This window comes from Ovis canadensis, chromosome 6 (assembly GCF_042477335.2).
Source record: "Ovis canadensis isolate MfBH-ARS-UI-01 breed Bighorn chromosome 6, ARS-UI_OviCan_v2, whole genome shotgun sequence".
Lineage (NCBI taxonomy): Eukaryota > Metazoa > Chordata > Mammalia > Artiodactyla > Bovidae > Ovis > Ovis canadensis.
Genome location: NC_091250.1, coordinates 129,724,959 through 129,744,450, shown reverse-complemented (window position 1 = coordinate 129,744,450; position 19,492 = coordinate 129,724,959). Strand labels below are relative to the sequence as shown.

The 19,492-nt window shown below is 50.8% G+C and overlaps 2 long non-coding RNA genes across 3 annotated transcripts; both read right to left on the bottom strand.

Moving 5' to 3' along the window:
* Positions 1 to 1,959: 1,959 nt before the first annotated feature.
* Positions 1,960 to 2,739, bottom strand: LOC138442755 (uncharacterized). Its single transcript, XR_011257873.1, has 2 exons — positions 2,619 to 2,739; positions 1,960 to 2,532 (listed from the first exon to the last, which is right to left on the bottom strand). It is a non-coding gene; the product is annotated as an uncharacterized lncRNA (long non-coding RNA).
* A 4,149-nt stretch (positions 2,740 to 6,888) lies between these two features.
* Positions 6,889 to 18,436, bottom strand: LOC138442754 (uncharacterized). 2 transcript variants are annotated; one of them, XR_011257872.1, is made up of 5 exons: positions 18,353 to 18,430; positions 17,932 to 18,034; positions 10,552 to 10,728; positions 9,730 to 9,969; positions 6,889 to 7,850 (listed from the first exon to the last, which is right to left on the bottom strand). It is a non-coding gene; the product is annotated as an uncharacterized lncRNA (long non-coding RNA). The 2 variants fall into 2 exon arrangements; XR_011257871.1 differs by lacking the exon at positions 17,932 to 18,034 and having other exon boundaries at positions 18,353 to 18,436.
* Positions 18,437 to 19,492: the final 1,056 nt, after the last annotated feature.

The following is a 19,492-nucleotide window of genomic DNA, read 5'->3' as shown; positions in this document are numbered from 1 at the left end:
GTTCCCAGCCCTGGACGAGCTGTACCCTCTCCCCCTCCCCATGACTCTGCTTTGTGCGCCCCTGGCAGTCACCCACTCACACGCACTCAGCATCACTCATGATTGCATGTGTCCCCATGCTCAGCTCAGCCTGGTGCACACAATGGCTGGCAGGACCCAGGGGCTCCCGGTCTGCCAGGGAGGCGAGACAGACAGGGGACAGCTCCATGCCTGGGACCCTGTCCCCTGCGGCTGCTGGGGCCACAGCCACCACACCCCTGGAGCACCTGGACCTTCAGCAGGATGGACGTTTCCCTGGAGCCGCTGCTTCAGAGTGGATCCTCTCTCCTACCCCTGCTGTTCTTTCCCTACTGCAGACAGCAGCCAGGGCCCCGCCCCTCAGAGAGCCTCTCCTCGGGGTTTCCTTTTTGTGGGTCCACTGCTGGGTTCAACCGACTGCTCCCCGCTGTTCCCAGGGTGACATGCAGTTTCCGGTTCACACTGGACCCCAAGAATCCACTCCCACCGGCACTGTGGACAGAGTAGGATTCTAGGGATCTAGGGAGGGGCAGGCAGAACGGCCTCCCAGGACAGCAGGACTGACATGCCCAAGCCAGCACCGCCCAGCAGCCACGCTACATGCAGACGCGGAAGGCCAGCTGAGCGCACAGCCAACGTGGTCTGTGCCTGGCCCACCCCGTCGGCCCTTCGCCCGAGGGCAGGGCAGGCCACATGTGCTGGGTCTACCCCACCCTAGCAGTCCTTGGTCCCTGACAGAATGTTCTGCCTTCAGTGGACAAGTGAGCTCTCTCGCTTCTTTTATATATATATATATATATGTATCTTATATAATATATATAATATAATATAAATATTTGGTCACATCATGCAGCATGTGGGACCTTAGTTTCCTGACCAGGGATCAAACCCATGTCCGTTGCATTGGAAGCTCGGTGTCTTAACCACTGGATGGCCAGGGAAGTTCCCTCACTTCTTGTGATAAAGTCATCTCTGTGACAATGGATTTGTAACAGAAAATCCACGCAGCAGAACGACTCAAGACGCAGTCATTGAAGAGGGTTTCCATGGGTTGGAAAAAGTGATGAAAATGAAAGCTGCTCAGTTGTGCCCGACTCTTTGCAACCCGTGAACTACACAGTCCGTGGACTTCTCCAGGCCAGAACACTGGAGTGGGGAGCCTTTCCCTTCTCCAGGGGATCTTCCCTACCCAGGGGTTGAACCCAGGCAGGTCTCCCAAATTGCAGGCGGATTCTTTACCAGCTGAGCCACGAGGGAAGCCCAAGAACACTGGAGTGGGTCCCCTGGCCTGGAGGATCACAAATAACTCAAGGTGGTCATCTCGGTACATTCACAAACTGTTTTCCACATTCACTCCTTTCAGCTATACTTTTACAGTCCATGGGGTTGCAAAGAGTGGACACGACTGCGCTTTCATGATCTATTAATAGTTCTGGAACCTTTTCCTCACGCTCAGGAGAAACCTTGTACTCATTAGCAGTCACTCCCCATCCCTTCCTCCCCCAGCCCTGGGCAGCCATCAGTCTACTTTCTGCTGCTATTGATTTGCTCCTTCGGACAGTGCTGATAAATGGAGTCCTGCAGTTACGTGGCCCTTGGTGTCTGACCTCTTTCACTGACCATTGGCCCCTTCTTTTGAGGGCTTCTCCGGTGGCCCAGATGGTAAAGAATGCGTCTGCAATGTGGGAGACCTGGGTTCGATCCCTGGGTTGGGAAGACCCCTGGAAGTGGGCATGGCAACCCACTCCAGTATTCCTGCCTGGAGAATCCCCAGGGACAGAGGAACCTGGGTGGCTACAGGTCACGGGGTCATAAAAAGTCGGACACGACTGAGCACATTAGCACACATCTTCATATATACCAGGGTTTTGACAGAATAACGTTCCATGGTATGGCTATGCTGCATTTTGTTACCCATTCATCTGGCAGTGACTACTTGGGTTGTTTCAAACGAACTTTTTTTTTTTTTTTTACTTTTGTGAAGGATAATTGCTTTACAATGTTGTGTTGGTTTCTGCCATACATCAACATGGATCAGCCATAGGAATACATATGTCCCCTCCCTCTTCAACCTCCGTCCCACCCCATCCCTCCCTTCTTGGTTTGTCACGGACCACCAGTTTGAGCTCCCAAGTCATACAGTAAATGCCCACTGGCTGTCTATTTTTCATATACTTTGGCCATCTGATACAAAGAACTGACTCACTGGAAAAGTCCCTGATGCTGGGAAAGATTAGAGGCGGGAGGAGAAGGGGAGGACAGAGGACAAGATAGTTGGATGGCATCACCGACTCGATGGACATGAGTTTGAGCAAGCTCGGGGAGTTGGTGACGGACACGGAGGCCTGGCGTGCTGCAGTCCATGGGGTTGCAAAGAGTCGGACACGACTGAGCGACTGAACCGAAGTGAATGTGTAAATTTCAATGCTGCTCTCTCTGTTCCTCCCAGTGTCTCCTCTGCTCCCTCACTGAGTCCGCAGGTCTGTTCTCTTCGTCTGTGTCTCCACTGCGGCCCTGCAAATAGGTCCATCAGTACCATTTTTCAAGATTCTATATGTAAGCATTAACATTCAAGACGTGTTTTTCTCTTTGTGACTTACTTCACGCTGTCTTATAGGCTTTAGGTTCATCCACCTCATTAGAACCGACTCAGATGTGTTCTTTTTTATGGTGAATATTATCCATTCATCCGTCGATGGACATCCAGGCTGCCTCCATGTCCTAGTTATTGTAAATAGTGCTGCAGCGAACACTGGGGTGTATGTGTCTTTTTCAATTATGGCTTTCTCTGGGTATGTGCCCAGTAGTGGCATTGTTGGGTCATATGGTAGTTTTATTCCTAATTCTTAAAGGAATTTCCACACTGTGTTCCATAGTTGCTATATCAATTCACATTCCCACCAATAGTGCAAGAGGGTTCCCTTTTCTCCACACTCTCTCCAGCATTTATTGTTTTTAGGTTTTTTGATGATGGCCATTCTGACCAGTTCAAACAAACTTTTAAGGTACTTTGTTCCAAAATTATTTTGGAAACAGCAGTGTGCAGTTGACAACTCTTTCCTATTATTTTCCCTTTTCTGAGGTTCAGTCACTCAGTCATGTACGACTCTTTTCAACCCCATGGACTGTAGCAGGCCAGGCTTCCCTGTCCATCACCAACTCCCTGACTTTACTCAAACTCATGTCCATTGAGTGGGTGATACCATCCAACCATCTCCTCCTCTGTCATCCCCTTCTCCTCCTGCCTTCAATCTTTCCCAGCATCAGGGACTTTTCCAGTGGGTCAGTTCTTTGCATCAGGTGGCCAAAGTGTTGGAGTTTCAGCTTCTGTATCAGTCTGAGGTTAAATCCCTCCTATGTATAAATGCTTTTTTCTTTTGGGAAATGGGGGTGAATCTAGATGAAAGTTGTTTTTTTTGTTGTTGTTGTTTTGGTTTTATTCTGACCTCACCACATGGCAAGGTGGCCTGTGGGATCTTAGTTCCCTGACCAGGAATTGAACCCGTGTACCCTGCTGTGGAAGCACAGAGTCCTAATCACTGAACTGCCAGGGAAGTTCCTAGAGGAAAATCTTTAACAGAATGTCTTTGGTGGGGAGAAACATGGTGAGAGCTCTAAATGGATTCCCAAGCCTTTTCTCCTCCCCTGATCTGGGAGCTGTGGGTCTGATAAGCCGGTAGGTCTTGCTGGGCTGTGACATTAGCTGGGGAGCACACCGGGTTTCATCAGGGTGGCCTGGATCTGCATCTGGGTGGAGGAGGCGACTCGGAGCCTATGAGGAAACAGGCATTCTTTGCGCTCTTCCTCCCCACCCTGAGGGCAGCTCTGCACAGGGCAGGGGGTGGGAGGAGGCAAGGGATCATAGCCACTGAGTCACCAAGATGTGGGGTGGGGGTGTGTGTCAAGCCTGCCGGTTTCACCTGTGTGCCCTGTTCCCTGCCTTGACTCAGAATAACAGGAAAAGACAGCTGTCAATTGCAAGCTGTGGTCCCCAGATAAGTGTAGGTCCCAGGCATCTGGGCTTGGGGTGGATGGTGGGAAGGTAATAGGGAAAGGGGCTTCACTGGATGCTGGCAATTACGTGCACATGGAGTTTATTGTAACAATAATACAATGAAGCACATCAATGTTTTTAAAACAGGAAAAAAGTCACCTCTAATCTCACCCCCAACAGGAGCACACTGACTTGCATTCTGATGAACTTTCAATTTGTCTGAAAGAAAAACAAGATTTAAGAAAACACCGGAAAAAAAAAAAAACACCGTAGGGAGTTCGCTGGTAGTCCGGTGGTTAAGAACCTGCCTTGCAATACAGAGGACATGGGTTCGATCCCTGGTCTGAGAAGATTCCACGTGCCACAGGGCAACTAGACCATGCACCATAGCTACCAAGCCTGCGCTCTAGCGCCCGTGAGCCGAAGCAAGAGGAGCCGCTGCGATGGGAAGCCCTGGCCCTGAAACTGGAGAGCAGGCCCTGCTGGCCGCAACGGGAGAAAGCGCGGGTGCAGCAATGAAGACCTAGCACAGCCAAAAAGAAATACAATTATTATTTTTTAAAAGTTAAAAATCATAATAGCTGTACAGGCTATGCTGTGTAACCATCACCATTATTGATTTCTGAAACTTTTTTCACCATCCCAAACGCAAACTCTGACCCACTGGATAACAAGTCCCCACTCCTCTCTGCCCTCCACCCCACGTAACCTCTATTCTACTTTCCGCCTCTGTGATTTTCTCTATTACAGGTGCTTCGTATAAGTGGGACCGTGCAGTGTCTATTCTTTTGAATCTGGCTTATTTCACATGGCGTGATGTTTTCAAGATGCGCTCATGTTGTAGCATGTGTCAGCAGCTCACTCCTTTCTCTGCATAGATAATATTCCATCACACACCTTTCCCAGTTTGCAGCCAGTCCTGAACATTCATTGCAAGGACTGATGCTGAAGCTGAAACTCCAATACTTTGGCCACCTGATGTGAAGAGCCGACTCGTTTTAAAAGACCCTGATGCTGGGAAAGATTGAAGGCAGGAGGAGAAGGGGATGACAGAGGATGAGATGGCTGGATGGCATCACCGACTCAATGGACATGAGTTTGAGTAAACTGTGGGAGTTGGTGATGGACAGGGAGGCCTGGCGTGCTGCAGTCCATGGGGTCGCAGAGAGTTGGACACGACTGAGTGACTGAACGGAACTGAATATTCCATCATGTGGATAGGTCATGTTTCATTTACCTGCTCATATGCGGATGCACAGCTGGGCTGCTTCCGTCTTTTTAACTGTTGTCAATAATGCTGAACACTGGAATACAAGTATCTGAGTCCTGCTTTCAGTTTTCCGGGTACATACCTAGGGGTGGAATTGCTGGGTCACCTGGCAATTCTATGTCGCACCTTCTGAGGAACTGCCAAACTCTTTCCCACCACAGATGCATGATTAAGTTAAGTTAGTTAAGTCACTCAGTCGTGTCCGACTCTTTGTGACCCCATGGACTGTAGCCCACCAGGCTCCTCCGTCCATCGGATTCTCCAGGCAAGAATACTGGAGTGGGTTGCCATTTCCTTCTCCAGGGGATCTTCCTGATCCAGGGATCGAACCCAGGTCTCCTGCATTAAAGGCAGATGCTTTAACCTCTTAGCCACCAGGGAAGGTTAAGGACTATTGATTAAGGACTATTTAAAAATTTTATCTTTAATATTGTTAAGATGTCAATACTGAAAAAAAAAAAAAAAGATAATATTGGCCTTGCCTGGTAGTCCAGTGGTCAAGAATCCTCCTGCCAATGAAGGGGACGTGGGTTCAATCCCCTGTTTCGGGAAGACTCCACATGCTGTGGGGTAACTGAGGCTGTGTGCCTGGAGCCTGTGTTCTGTAACAAGAGAAGCCACTGCAATGAGAAGCCCACGTGTGGCAACTAGAGAGGAGCCCCCACTTGCCACAGCGGGAGAAAGCCTCCGTGCAGCAACAAAGACCCAGTGCAGGCAAAAATAACTAGCCAAGTAAATAAACATTTTAAGAAGTCAATGCTACCTAAAGTGATTTACAGATTCAGTGGATCCCCACAAAAATCCCAATGACATTTATTGTAGAAATAGAAAAAAATCCTAAAATTCATATAGAATCTCAAGGGACCCTGAATAGTGAAAACAATCTTGAAAGAGAACAAAGAAGTCTCACCCTTCCTGATTCCAAAACTTTCATAAAGTTACAGTTATCAAAACAGTGTGGTAACGGCTTGAAGACAGGCATGTAGACCAGTGCAAGAGAACAGAGCGCCTAGAAATAAAGCCTCTCCTGCTGCTGCTGCTGCCAAGTCACTTCAGTCGTGACCAACTCTGTGCGACCCCAGAGACGGCAGCCCACCAGGCTCCCCTGTCCCTGGAATTCTCCAGGCAAGAACACTGGAGTGGGTTGCCATTGCCTTCTCCAATGCATGAAAGTGAGAAGTGAAAGTGAAGTCGCTCAGTCGTGTCTGACTCTGTGCGACCCCATGGACTACAGCCCACCAGGCTCCTCCGTCCATAGGATTTTCCAGGCAAGAGTACTGGAGTCGGGTGCCATTGCCTTCTCCAGAGCCTCTCATACATGGGCAAATATTTTCAATAAGGGTCAAGATCATTTAAAGGGGAAAGGACAGTCATTTTAAGAAACGGTGTTGGGGAAACTGACTATTCACATACAAATGAATTAAGCTGGACCCTTACTAATACCATATACGAAGTCTAACTAAAAATGGATCTCAACATAAGGCCTGAAAGTGTAAAACGCTCAGAAGAAAACTTGGGAAAAGCTCTATGACATTGGATTTGGCAATTATTTCTTAGATATGACACCAAAAGCAAGGAGACAAAAATAAAAAATAGATACACTGGATTTAATGAAGATGAAGAACTTTTATGCATCAAAGAATGCCATCAACAGAGGGAAAAGCAACCTGAGGAATGGCAGAAAATATCTGGAGAACACACATCTAATAGGAGGTTGAGGTCCAGACTATGTAAAGAGCTCCTACAACTCAACAACCACGTCCCCAAACAACAAGATTTAAAAATAGACAAAGGGCTTGAATTGAAATCAGTAGGTCTCATCTTCTGGTCCCACCTGGCTCTGCGCACCCTGGATTTTCCACTGATGGAGGTTTCCTCCAAGGAGCGAGAAGCTGGCTAGAAGCTGGCAAGAAGCAGGCCTGAGCACACCTTGATCCCCGGGTGATGGGCTGGAGGCTTTGAACGAAAAGCAAGAACCTGGAGAGAGCTCGTGGGCTCCTCTGTCTGCCTCCTCTTGAGGGGGCTGGCACCAGATGCTCCTAGAGGACTCTGCCCAGCCCCAGCTGCGGGAATGGCTCACCTGCAGGGGGTGCACCCCGAGCAGCAGCCACCCTGCTGGGGGAACCAGCCCTGGGATCTGAGCAGGGTGCAGTGGACCCCGCTGGGTGGCCACCCCAGCCTCCCTCCACATGGGGTGCCAGCTCCCTGGGAAGCCACTTCCTCAAGAGCAGGGACACCAAGTCAGGGCGAACGAGGAGCTTATGAAGGTGAGAGAGATGCAGGGTCCTTCCTGAGGTCCCTTCTGATCACCAGCACTTCAGGTTTAAGCCAACAGGAGAGCTTGTCCCTTGGATTTGATGTCAAGAAAGTGGCAGGCGGCTTTGGAGAGGAGCCTTGGGATGGTGGTCCTCAGGGTGGCCGGAGAGAAGCCGCAGCAGGAGCAGGAGTGATGATGAGAAATAATAGCGCTGATGCTCACTGGCCTGCAGGCACGGCGCCTTCAACACCATCTGCTGCTAGTCTCCTTCCCAGACTTCTGCAGGGTACTGTTGCCAAAATCTTGGATGCCTGACCACCGGTGCCAATTAAAAAAAAAAAAAATTGGGAGACAGCTTGGAGGAAATATCTTTATTTCCTTTGCCTTGTCTTTGCTTGGCAAAGGGGAATACACAGCAGGCTAGTGCCTTAAGAACTGTGCCCCCTCCCCAGGGGAATGGTGGCGGTGGCGGTTTAGTTGCTCAGTCATGTCCAACTCTGCAACACGATGGACTGTAGCCCACCAGGCTCCTCTGTCCATGGCATTCTCCAGGCAAGAACACTGGAGTGGGTTGCCATTTCCTTCTCAGGGGATCTTCCGACCCAGGAATCAAACCCAGTTCTCCTGCACTGCAGGCAGATTCTTTACCAACTGAGCTATGAGGGAAGCCCAGGGGAATAGGGACACATTTTATATCCTCATGAAGGTCTTGTACTTTTTTTTTTCCCCTGTAAATTTACGGCCCAAACTCTGGGGTCAGGCGGCTCAGCAACCCCGGGCTGGTGTCCCTGAAGTTATCCGCTGTGTCTCCCTTCTGAGATGCCAGCATCCGACAGGAGTGGGGGTGGGGTGGGGGTGTTGTAGGTGAGGTGGTGGAGAATGCCAGGTGCAGAGCAGCATGCACACGGACTCAGAGAGTAGTTAGCTTTGTGCAGGGCGAGTCCAGCTACAAGTGTTTGCCAGTTGTACCAGCTGAGGAATAACCAAGACTGTTCAACTCCTGCAGGCCTCTGTGGCTGGTATGCACCAAAGGCTTTTTACTCATTTCTGTGTTGGCTGCAACAGGCGCCCCTGCAGAGAGACCACCCTGACCGCCTGCTGGCATTCCCCCGCTTCCCGTGTGTCCTTCGCGAGGGTGATAGATCTGTTCCCTGCCCTGTCCTCAGTACCTACAGCAGCGCCTGGCACCTTGAAGGTGCTCCAGAAATATTCAGCGGAGGAATACATGTGTCCTGGGAAGAAAGTTCGCTTCCAACAACTTTCAACATTTTTTTTTTTTTCCAGAGAGGTTGTGTAACTTCTCCAAGAGCACACAGCCAGAAAGAGGGAGGGCTGGGATTTGAACTGGGCCTCCTCATGGCTCAGATGGTAAAGAACCTACCTGTCAATGCAGGGGACCCGCGTTCGATCCCTGGGTCAGGAAGATTCCCTGGAGAAGGAAATGGCAACCCACTCCAGTATACTTGGCTGGAGAATCCCATGGACAGAGAAGCCAGGGTGGGCTACAGTCCATGGGTCGCACAGAGTCAGACACAACTGAGCTACTGACACCACACTCCTCAGAGCAGGATTCAGAACTCCGGGAGCCCTCTGCCGGGGTGGGTGATGCCTGCACGTGCATCCCTTGGTGGGAGCTGCCAGGACGCCCACACAGGCACATGCTCCCTGCAGTCGAGCCCTGGGACTGGCAGGTCCTGTTTTGTTCTCGAGGGTGGTGGTCTGCTCCTCTCCCCTGTGAGGGTTGACCACCCCTCCAAGCTCTGGCTTAAGCTCGGCCTCCTCTAGGAAGGGGCTTCTCACATAGCTCAGCTGGTAAAGAATCTGCCCGCAATGCAGGAGACCTGGATTTGATCCCTGGGTCGGGAAGATCCCCTGGAGGAGGGCATGGCAACCCATCCAGTATTCTTGCTGGAGAACCCCATGGACAGAGGATCCTGGTGGGGTACTGTCCATGGGGTCACAAAGACTTAGCAACAAAACCACCACCACCACCACCACCTCTAGGAAGGCTTCCCTGGGTGCCTCCTTCCTCTAGAATCTTGTACAAATGACTACCCGGTGATCATCATGGCAAACTATAGGTCCGGTGGGAAGGCTTGGGGCAGGCCCGCCTGGACTGGAATCTGGACTTGCTGGTGTCGAGGGGACCCTGGGAGCTTCCCTCCGCCCCCCTGAGTGCGGCTTTCTCACCAGAGCAGCTGAGACACGGGCACAGGGCTGCCATAACAGAGGGCCAGAGGCGGAGCTCATGCAGAGGAACCTATGTTCTCGGAGTTCTGGAGGCTGGAAGTCCGAGGTCAGGGCGAGGGCGGCTTGGTCTCCTGCAGCCTCTCTGCTTGGCTTGCAATGGCTGTCTTCTCCTTGGTGTCCACGTCACCTTCTCTGTGTACATCTGCGTCCTGATCTGGCCTTTTCATGAGGACACCAGACCTGGTGGATTTAGGGCCCAGCTCAGTGACCTCATCTTAACTTGATCACCTCCTTAAAGGCACATTTCCCAATACAGTCACATTCTGGTGTACGGGGGCTAGGTCTCCAACACGTGGGTTTGTTATTTGGTTACTAAGCCATGTCCGACTCTTTGTGACCCCATGAACTTCAGCAAGCCAGGCTTCCCTGTCCTTCACCATCTCCTGGAGTTTGCTCAAACTCATGACCATTGAGTCACGATGCCATCCAACCGTCTCATCCTCTGTCATCCCCTTCTCTTCCTGCCCTCAATTTTTCTCAGCATCAGGGTCTTTTCCAATGAGTTGGCTCTTCACATGAGGTGGCCAAAGTATTGGAGCTTCAGCTTCAGCATCAGCCCTTCCAATGACTATTCAGTGTTGATTCCCTTTAGCATTGACTGGTTTGATCTCCTCACTGTCCAAGGGGCTCTCAATATGGATTTTGGGGGAACACTATTCAGTCCTTGGCACTGCCCCTAACATGACCCTTGAATTCCCCACATAATGCCCCCAACAAGGGGTTTCCCTGTCTTGCTTCACATATACAGTGTCAAAGAGTTACCTTCCCGGTGATAAACGGTGATGATGATTTCCAGTGGGTGGCCACCATTCTGTAGAGCAGCCCTGCAGTGAAGGCTAACTCCCTTTGGTCATGGAGGAACCGGAGAGGACCATCTCACAGTCTTAAACAATTCAAAACAGGCTTGTTTCTCCCCAGCAGTGAGAGAGCTTGCTTGTTCTGGAAGACAAATTCAAAGGCAGAGTCCTGTCAGTGGAGTTATCTGTGTTTTGTTATCTTCCTTGAGCAGAAGTGCTTGGGAACACCCAAAGAGCCTGGATGCCTTGTTTGCACAGATAAATGTCAAGTCTGCACCCAAAGAAGGTTATGGAAAAGCCACCCTGAGAGGAGGGGGTGGCTGTAGGGCTGGCCACCACAAAACTGGAATTTATTTCTTTTCCCACTCTGCAGAGTTGGGCTGTTCCTGTGTCATCATAGCCAGATGGAAAAAGGCTGCCACTGGGGACCTTCTGATAGTCTTACATGATTCAGTTTGCCTTTAAAAATCCATTCTCAGAGTTCAGCAAATCAAGCTCCCTCCCTCTCTCTCTCTTTCTTTTTTACCCTGATGTCATTCTATTTTTCTCTTGAAAAATTTTCACACTCGAAGCATAATACATTTTTTATAGATAGTACAACACAGAGGAAAATAAACATTACCTTTAGTTCCATCTCCCAGAAACAGTTACTGTCAACATTGATGTATCTCTTGCATTTCTCTAGACTCTCCCCATTCTTGTTATTAAAAAATACAAGAAAAATGTGTCCTGTATTTGATTTACCCACTAGATCTGGCAGATAGAGCAGTGAAGAGGATAGACAAGTTCCTATCCTCTTGGAGCTCAGCTTACAGGGAGCCAGAAAGTAAACATATAAATGAACTTCCAGGCTGTCTCCAATTTTTCTCTCTGTTACAAATAACATTGCATTGAGCATTCTTACAGGTGAGAGAGAAATATCAACAATCTCAGATATGCAGATTATGGCTGTTGTTTTTCAGTCCTACAACGTGTCCAACTCTTTGCAACCCCATGAACTACAGCACCCCAGGCTTCCCTGTCCTTCACTGTCACCCAGAGTTTGCTCAAACTCATGTCCATTGAGTCAGTAAAGCCATCCAACCATCTCATCCTCTGTTGCCCTCTTCTCCCGCCTTCCATCTTTCCCAGCATTGGGGTCTTTTCCAATGAGTCAGCTCTTCGCATCATGTGGCCAAAATATTAGAGCTTCAGCTTCAGCAACAGTCCTCCCAATGAATATTCAGGGTGGATTTCCTTTAAGATTGACTGGTTTGATCTCCTTGTAGTCTAAGGGACACTCAAGAGTTTCCTCCTGCACCACAGTTGGAAAGCATCAATTCTTTGGCCCTCAGCCTTCTTTATGGAGGGCTTCCCTGATAGCTCAGTTGGAAAAGAATCCACCTGCCAATGCAGGAGATACAGATTCATTCCATCCCTGGGTCAGAAAATCCACTGGAGAAGCACATGGCAACCCAATCCAGTACTCTTGCCTGGGAAATTCCATGGACAGAGGAGCCTGGCGGGCAACAGTCTATGGGGTCACAAAGAGTCAGATATGACTTAGCAACTAAACAACACTAATGATGCTTTTCATTATTAAAATAAAAAGACACTGTGATGATCATCTGTATGCATATTTATATTAGCAGTATATGGATATTACCTGATGAATACCTTCTCTGCCTGTATTTCTTTGAGGCCCTTTTTTTTGGAGGGTGGCAAGAACACTGGAGTGGGTTTCCATTCCCTTCTCCAGGAGATCTTTCCGACCCAGGGACTGAACCCTTATCTCCCGAATTGTAGGCAGACGCTTTACTGTCTGAGCCACCAGGGAAGTCGTGAACTCAGATCATGAACTCCTTATTGCCAAATTCAGACTTAAATGGAAGAAAGTAGAGAAAACCACTAGACCATTCAGGTATGACCTCAATCAAATCCCTTATGATTATACAGTGGAAGTGAGAAATAGATTTAAGGGCCTAGATCTGCTAGACAGAGTGCCTCATGAACTATGGACAGAGGTTGTGACATTGTATAGGAGACAGGGATCAAGACCATCCCCATGGAAAAGAAATGCAAAAAAGCAAAATGGCTGTCTGAGGAGGCCTTACAAATGGCTGTGAAAAGAAGAGAGGCGAAAAGCCAAGGAGAAAAGGAAAGATATAAGCATCTAAATGCAGAGTTCCAAAGAAAAGCAAGAAGAGATAAGAAAGCCTTCTTCAGCGATCAATGCAAAGAAATAGAGGAAAACAACAGAATGGGAAAGACTAGAGATCTCTTCAACAAAATGAGAGATACCAAGGGAACATTTCATGCAAAGATGGGCTCGATAAAGGACAGAAATGATATGGACCTAACACAAGCAGAAGATATTAAGAAGAGGTGGCAAGAATACACAGAAGAACAGTACAAAAAAGATCTTCATAACCCAGATAATCACGATGGTGTGATTGCTCGCCTAGAGCCAGACATCTTGGAATGTGAAGTCAAGTGGGCCTTAGAAAGCATCACTACGAACAAAGCTAGTGGAGGTGATGGAATTCCTACTGAGTTATTTCAAATCCTGAAAGATGATGCTGTGAAAGTGCTGCACTCAATATGCCAGCACATTTGGAAAACTCAGCAGTGGCCACAGGACTGGAAAATGTCAGTTTTCATTCCAATCCCAAAGAAAGGCAATGCCAAAGAATGCTCAAACTACCGCACAATTGCACTCATCTCACATGCTAGTAAAGTAATGCCTAAAATTCTCCAAGCCAGGCTTCAGCAATACGTGAACCGTGAAGTTCCTGATGTTCAAGCTGGTTTTAGAAAAGGCAGAGGAACCAGAGATCAAATTGCCAACATCTGCTGGATCATGGAAAAAGCAAGAGAGTTCCAGAAAAACTTCTATTTCTGCTTTATTGACTATGCCAAAGCCTTTGACTGTGTGGATCACAATCAACTGTGGAAAATTCTGAGAGAGATGGGAATACCAGACCACCTGACCTGCCTCTTGAGAAATCTGTATGCAGGTCAGGAAGCCACAGTTAGAACTGGACATGGAACAACAGACTGGTTCCAAATAGGAAAAGGAGTACATCAAGGCTGTATATTGTCACCCTGCTTATTTAACTTATATGCAGAGTACATCATGAGAAATGCTGGGCTGGAAGAAACACAAGCTGGAATCAAGATTGCCGGGAGAAATATCAATAACCTCAGATATGCAGATGACACCACCCTTATGGCAGAAAGTGAAGAGGAACTAAACAGCCTCTTGATGAAAGTAATAGAGGAGAGTGAAAACGTTGGCTTAAAGCTCAACATTCAGAAAATGAAGATCATGGCATCTGGTCCCATCACTTCATGGGAAATAGATTGGGAAACAGTGGAAATAGTGTCAGACTTTATTCTTTTGGGCTCCAAAAGCACTGCAGATGTTTATTGCAGCCATGAAATTAAAAGACGCTTACTCATTGGAAGAAAAGCTATGAGCAACCTAGATAGCATATTCAAAAGCAGAGACATTGCTTTGCCAACAAAGGTCCGCCTAGTCAAGGCTATGGTTTTTCCTGTAGTCATGTATGATGGCCATGGCCAAAGAATTGATGCTTTTGAACTATGGTGTTGGAGAAGACTCTTGAGAGTCCCTTGGACTGCAAGGAGATCCAACCAGTGCATTCTGAAGGAGATCAGCCCTGGGGTTTCTTTGGAAGGAATGATGCTAAAGCTGAAACTCCAGTACTTTGGACACCTCATGCGAAGAGTTGACTCATTGGAAAAGACTCTGATGCTGGGAGGGATTGGGGGCAGGAGGAGAAGGGGATAACGGAGGATGAGACGGCTGGATGGCATCACAGACTCGATGGACGTGAGTCTGAGTGAACTCCGGGAGTTGGTGATGGACAGGGAGGCCTGGCGTGCTGCGATTCATGGGGTCGCAAAGAGTCGGACACGACTGAGCGACTGAACTGAACTGAACCTCCCTGACTATATGTGTGTGCTTAGTCGCTCACAGGTGTCTGACTCTTTGCAACCCCATGGACTGTAGCCCGCCAAGCTCCTCTGTCCATGGGATTCTCCAGGCAAGAATACTGGAGTGGGTTACCATTCCCTCGTCCAGGGGATTTTCCTGACTCAGGGATTGAACCTGGGTTTCCTGTATTGCAGGCAGCGTCTTTACCATCTGAGCCACCAGGGAAGCCCACCTGACTTCTCCCTAATCACCAGGCAAGGGCGCACAGGCCCGAGGCTCTGCACACTAAGTTGCTTCAGTTGTGTGCGGCCTTTTGCCGCCACCCGGCTCCTCTGTCCGTGGGTCAGGGATACTGGAGGGGATTGCCATCTTGAGGCGCTAGCCCTCGTGTTTCCCCTTTGTATGGCAAAGTAATAAAGCCTCTCCTTCCTTCTCCTCCACGACTCTGTCTCTGTATCTCTGTTTGGCATTGGTGCACAGTGAGCCATGATATTGGCAACAATTCCATCTTTGCATGGCTCTGCCCTGGGACATGTTCCCCTGAACTGAAATGATCGATCCTCCTGGGCTTGCACCCCAACCCTGGCTCTCGAGACTGTGCAGAGGAAACCCAGATCCCATTCCTGCAGCAGTCCTCAGAGCCCCAGGCTAGGCCCACATCCCCTCAGAGGGCTGCTCACGCGCCTTCCACTCCCTGTGGCCTGGCAGTTGCTTTCTTGGGACTCCACCCACAGGGAGCCTTCCCTGACCAGTTCTGCCCAAGAGAGTCTGTCCCAGGTCCCTCTTCATGGGAGCACTGGCCTCTTTCCTGCCTGTCTCCTTCACTCTGGGCTTTAGCTCCATCTCTGCATCCCCTTGGCCCACCACTGCCCTGGAAGGGCTTAGAAGCTAGTGGGGGAAGATCAGATGATTTAAGATAGACATATTAGGTAAGGATTAGATGATTTAAGATAGACATATTAGGTAAGGATTTCTGCCTGTGCACCCGCCCTTATCTCGTGAACCAAGTAATTGATCCATTGACTCATGGACTCCCTGACTCACAGGTTGATTTCTCAATAGGGCAGTTGGTTTATTCATTGGTTTACCTAGCAAATCTTGATTGCGGCCTTCTTTTTAAAAATTTTATTGAAGGATAGTTTGGAAAGACTGGTGAAGCTGAATCTTCAATACTTTGGCCGCCTGATGCAAAAAGCTGACTTACTGGAAAAGACTCTGATGCTGGGAAAGACTGTGGGCAGGAGGAGAAGAGGGGCGACAGAGGATGAGATGGTTGGATGGTATTACTGACTCAATGGACATGAATTTCAGCAAACTCCAGGAGACAGTGAACAACAGGGAAGTCTGGCATCCTGCAGTCCGTGGGGCGGCAAAGAGTCGAACATGACTTACTGGAACAACAACAATAGTTGATTCAATGTGCGTTAATTCCTGCTGTACTGCAGAGTGATTCAGTTATACAAATATATATATGTATTCTTTTTCATATTCTTTTCCATTATGGTTTACTACAGGATAGTGAATCAAGTTGCCTGTACTCCACAGTAGGACCTCTTGCTTATCCATTCTATACGCACCAGTTTGCACCTGCTAACCCCAGCTCCCACTCCGTTCCTCCCCAATCCCCCTCCCTCTTGGTGGCCACACGTCTGCTCTCTACGTCTGTGAGTGTGTGTCTGTTTCATGAAAAGTGAAAGCGTTAGTCACTGAGTCGTGTCTGACTCTTTGGACCCCATGGACTGTAGCCCGCCAGGCTCCTCTGTCCATAGAATCCTCCAGGCAAGAATACTGGAGTGGGTTGCCATTCCCTTCTCCAGGGGATCTTCCTGACCCAGGGACTGAACCCAGGTCTCCTGCATCGCAGGCAGATTCTTTACTGTCTGAGCCACCAGGGAAGCCCTCTGTTTTGTAGATAAGTTCTTCGTGTCATATTTTAGGTTCAGCTGTGGCCTTCCAGGCACTGTGCTGGGCTTTGGGGACTAGGCATGAAAAAGACAGCACTTTGATCCATGAAGCTTACCCTCTCAAGGGACAAGATAGATGCTAAATACACGTGGAAAATCAAACAGGGCTGAAAGATAGTGGTCAGTGATGGCAGATCCCAGCTCAAGGAGGAATCACTTAAGCTCGGGCTTCCAGGCGAGGAGGAGGAGCCCCAGGAAGACCAGAGAGAAGCAGCCCACACAAGGGCCCAGCGCCGGAGGGGACTCAGCGCTCTGCAGGCTCAGAGGGGAAGCCCGCTCTCAAGCGAGTGAACAGCAGCCCTGCCTGATGAACACGGGTTTTGCTCCTAACAAATCACCCCTAATTCTAAGGGCCGCCAGCGAGGAGGTGCCCCCGTCCCCGGCCACACACAGCGCACATGTCTTCCTGGAAACCACCGAAGGCAGCCTCTCCGCAGCTGGCACGGACTCCTCCCGGGGCGGCTGGCAGAGGGGAGAACAGGGCCGCATTGTGAGCATCCCACAGGAGGGCGTGGGGCGAACAGAAGGCCCGAGTGTGTCCAGGGTGGGCAGGCAGGAGCTCAGAATTGCCCACTGAGCCCTCAGTCTCCAGGCCAAGCGTGCGGCCAGGAAGAAACAGGTCTTTATTACGGGAGGCCCGGCACAGCCTGAACCAGAGCACACTCTGGGCCATCCATCTGCAGGCTTCCAGAGGCTTCCAGGGACTGGGGACTGGACACAGAGTCATGGGCGTGTGCAGACAAAGCAAGTCTAATCTGTGGTCCATGGGGGGCTCACACACACACACACAAACACACACACACGCACTCACATACACACAGAGTCTCTCTTTCTCATGGGTGCCCGGCCCCCTTTCCTTCTCCCCTCTCCCCTAGCACAGAGACATTTTAAACAATTCTTACACTCTGGGGCTTCCCTGGTAGATCAGATGGTAAAGCGTCTGCCTGCAGTGCAGGAGACCTGGGTTTGGTCCCTGGGTCGGGAAGATCCCCTGGAGAAGGAAATGGCAACCCACTCCAGTATTCTTGCCTGGAGAATTCCATGGACAGAGGAGCCTGGTAGGCTACAGTCCATGTGATCGCAATGGCTGAGCGACTTCACTTCTTTACACGATGGGGCTGGCTGGTGCCACTTGAGGGCCTGTGTGCCCCGGGTTCAGGGATCCTCAACAGTCCAGTGGAGCAGGTGCCTTAGTGATCCCCACGCTGCTGCTGAGGAAGCAGAGGGTCAGAGGGTGTCGGGGACTCGGCCAGGTTCACGGCTGGAAACAGATGGACATGGATGGAGCCAAGGCCTGTCTGAGCCCAGCACCCGTGTAATCTCACTGCCCTGGTGGGGGGTGTGTGTGTGTGTGTGTGAGGTCCGGGTGTTCCTTCAGAAATCTGGCCTGGTCAGGACGTGCAGCGTGGGCTTAGCCACCGCAACTGTCAGGGAAAAGTACCTCGAAATGCCCTCCGCCGGTGACCAGAACAGAGTCCACTTCAGGCTGGGGCATTTCCTTCATGGGGTCAGAGTTCTGGGGAGCTGGGTCGGCCCCCGGAAGCCTGGTGGGCAGGAAAGGGAAACAGCACCAGAGAGAGGGGAGGAGGGGAGGAAGGGGAGAGGAGAAGGGGGATTGGAGAGGAGGGGGAGAGGGGAGGAGGGGGAAGGGAGGAGGGGGAAGGGAGGAGGGGGAAGGGAGGAGGGGGAAGGGAGGAGGGGGAAGGGAGGAGGGGGAAGGGAGGGGAGGGGTCTGCGGAACCTCCCACCCTAAGGCAGGCCCACCTGCTTGGGAAGAGGGATTCAGTGATTTTGGGGATGTGACCTGCTCGTGGTACATTGGCCTCTGACCCCCCCCCCCCCACCACCCATTCCCACCATACCGCTTCCATCCCCCGTCCTCAGAGAGTTTTTCAGTCAAATCCACCTGCCCTTCCCCTGGTGCAGGTTCAGAGCTGTCTGAGGACAGATTCCAAGGCTGCTGGGCCTGCCCTTTCACTCCCCTTGCCTCCCGCCTCCCCTGACTTTGGACTCGTTTGCATTCAAGGCGCTCCCCATGCCCCGCCCCCGCCCCCCCCACCCCCCATGCTCCTGGGATGCTCTGCCGGCATCCTCCCCCTGAGGGCCCTCCTGGCAGGGCAGGGCCTCTCCCTCCTCCAAGGCTCCTGCAGGCTCCACCCCAGCTCCTGGCCGTGCACTTGCCCTGCCCAGCTCTGGTCACCGTGGAGATGAGTGACCACCCCTGGGCTGCTGCCCTCTCAAGGGTCGGGGCGGGGTGGCCATTACTCCGGCAAGTTACAGCCATGTCTTGAGCTCACAAATTTCATGAGCTGGGAGTCTGAGCTCTTTGGGGGCTTCAGCCAGAGCCGGAGTCCCCTGAAAGTTTGATCAGGTCGAGAGGTCGGTGCCGGCTGTCTAGTGGGGGCTCCATTTCTGTCCAAGCAGGCCTTCGGTGTGGGCCAGCAGGGGGGCCAGCTTCCCCCAGAGTGAGCACCCCAAAGATGGAGGCAGGTGGAGGGGTGCTCCTAGAGGAGGGGGGGTTCCCCACCGCTTGGTGGGAGCTGTGTAGGGAGGTAGCTGTGTAGCTGTTTAGGAAGACACAGGGCCCCCCAGCAGGTTCTCTAGATGTTTCTGTTACTCTGTTGAGCCCACATACTGGGAAAGACCCTGATGCTGGGAAGGATTGAGGACAGGAGGAGAAGGGGAGGGCAGAGGATGAAATGGGTGGATGGGATCACCAACTCAATGGACATGAGTTTGAATAAACTCCCGGAGACAGTGAGGACAGGGAAGGCTGGCGTGCTGCAGTCCATGGGGTCGCAAAGAGTCGGACAGGACTGAGTGACTGAAGGACAAGCCCAGGTAGTTCCGCTGCAGCTTCCAGAAAAGGGAGCTGCTGCCCAGGGAACCTGCTGAAGGCCCTCGGCTCTGAGGATGCCGGTTCAGCGGCAGGACTCCGCCCTCTAGTGACGGCGGCATGTCCCTTAGCCGAGGCCTGAGAACCTGTGTGGATGGCGGGGGGC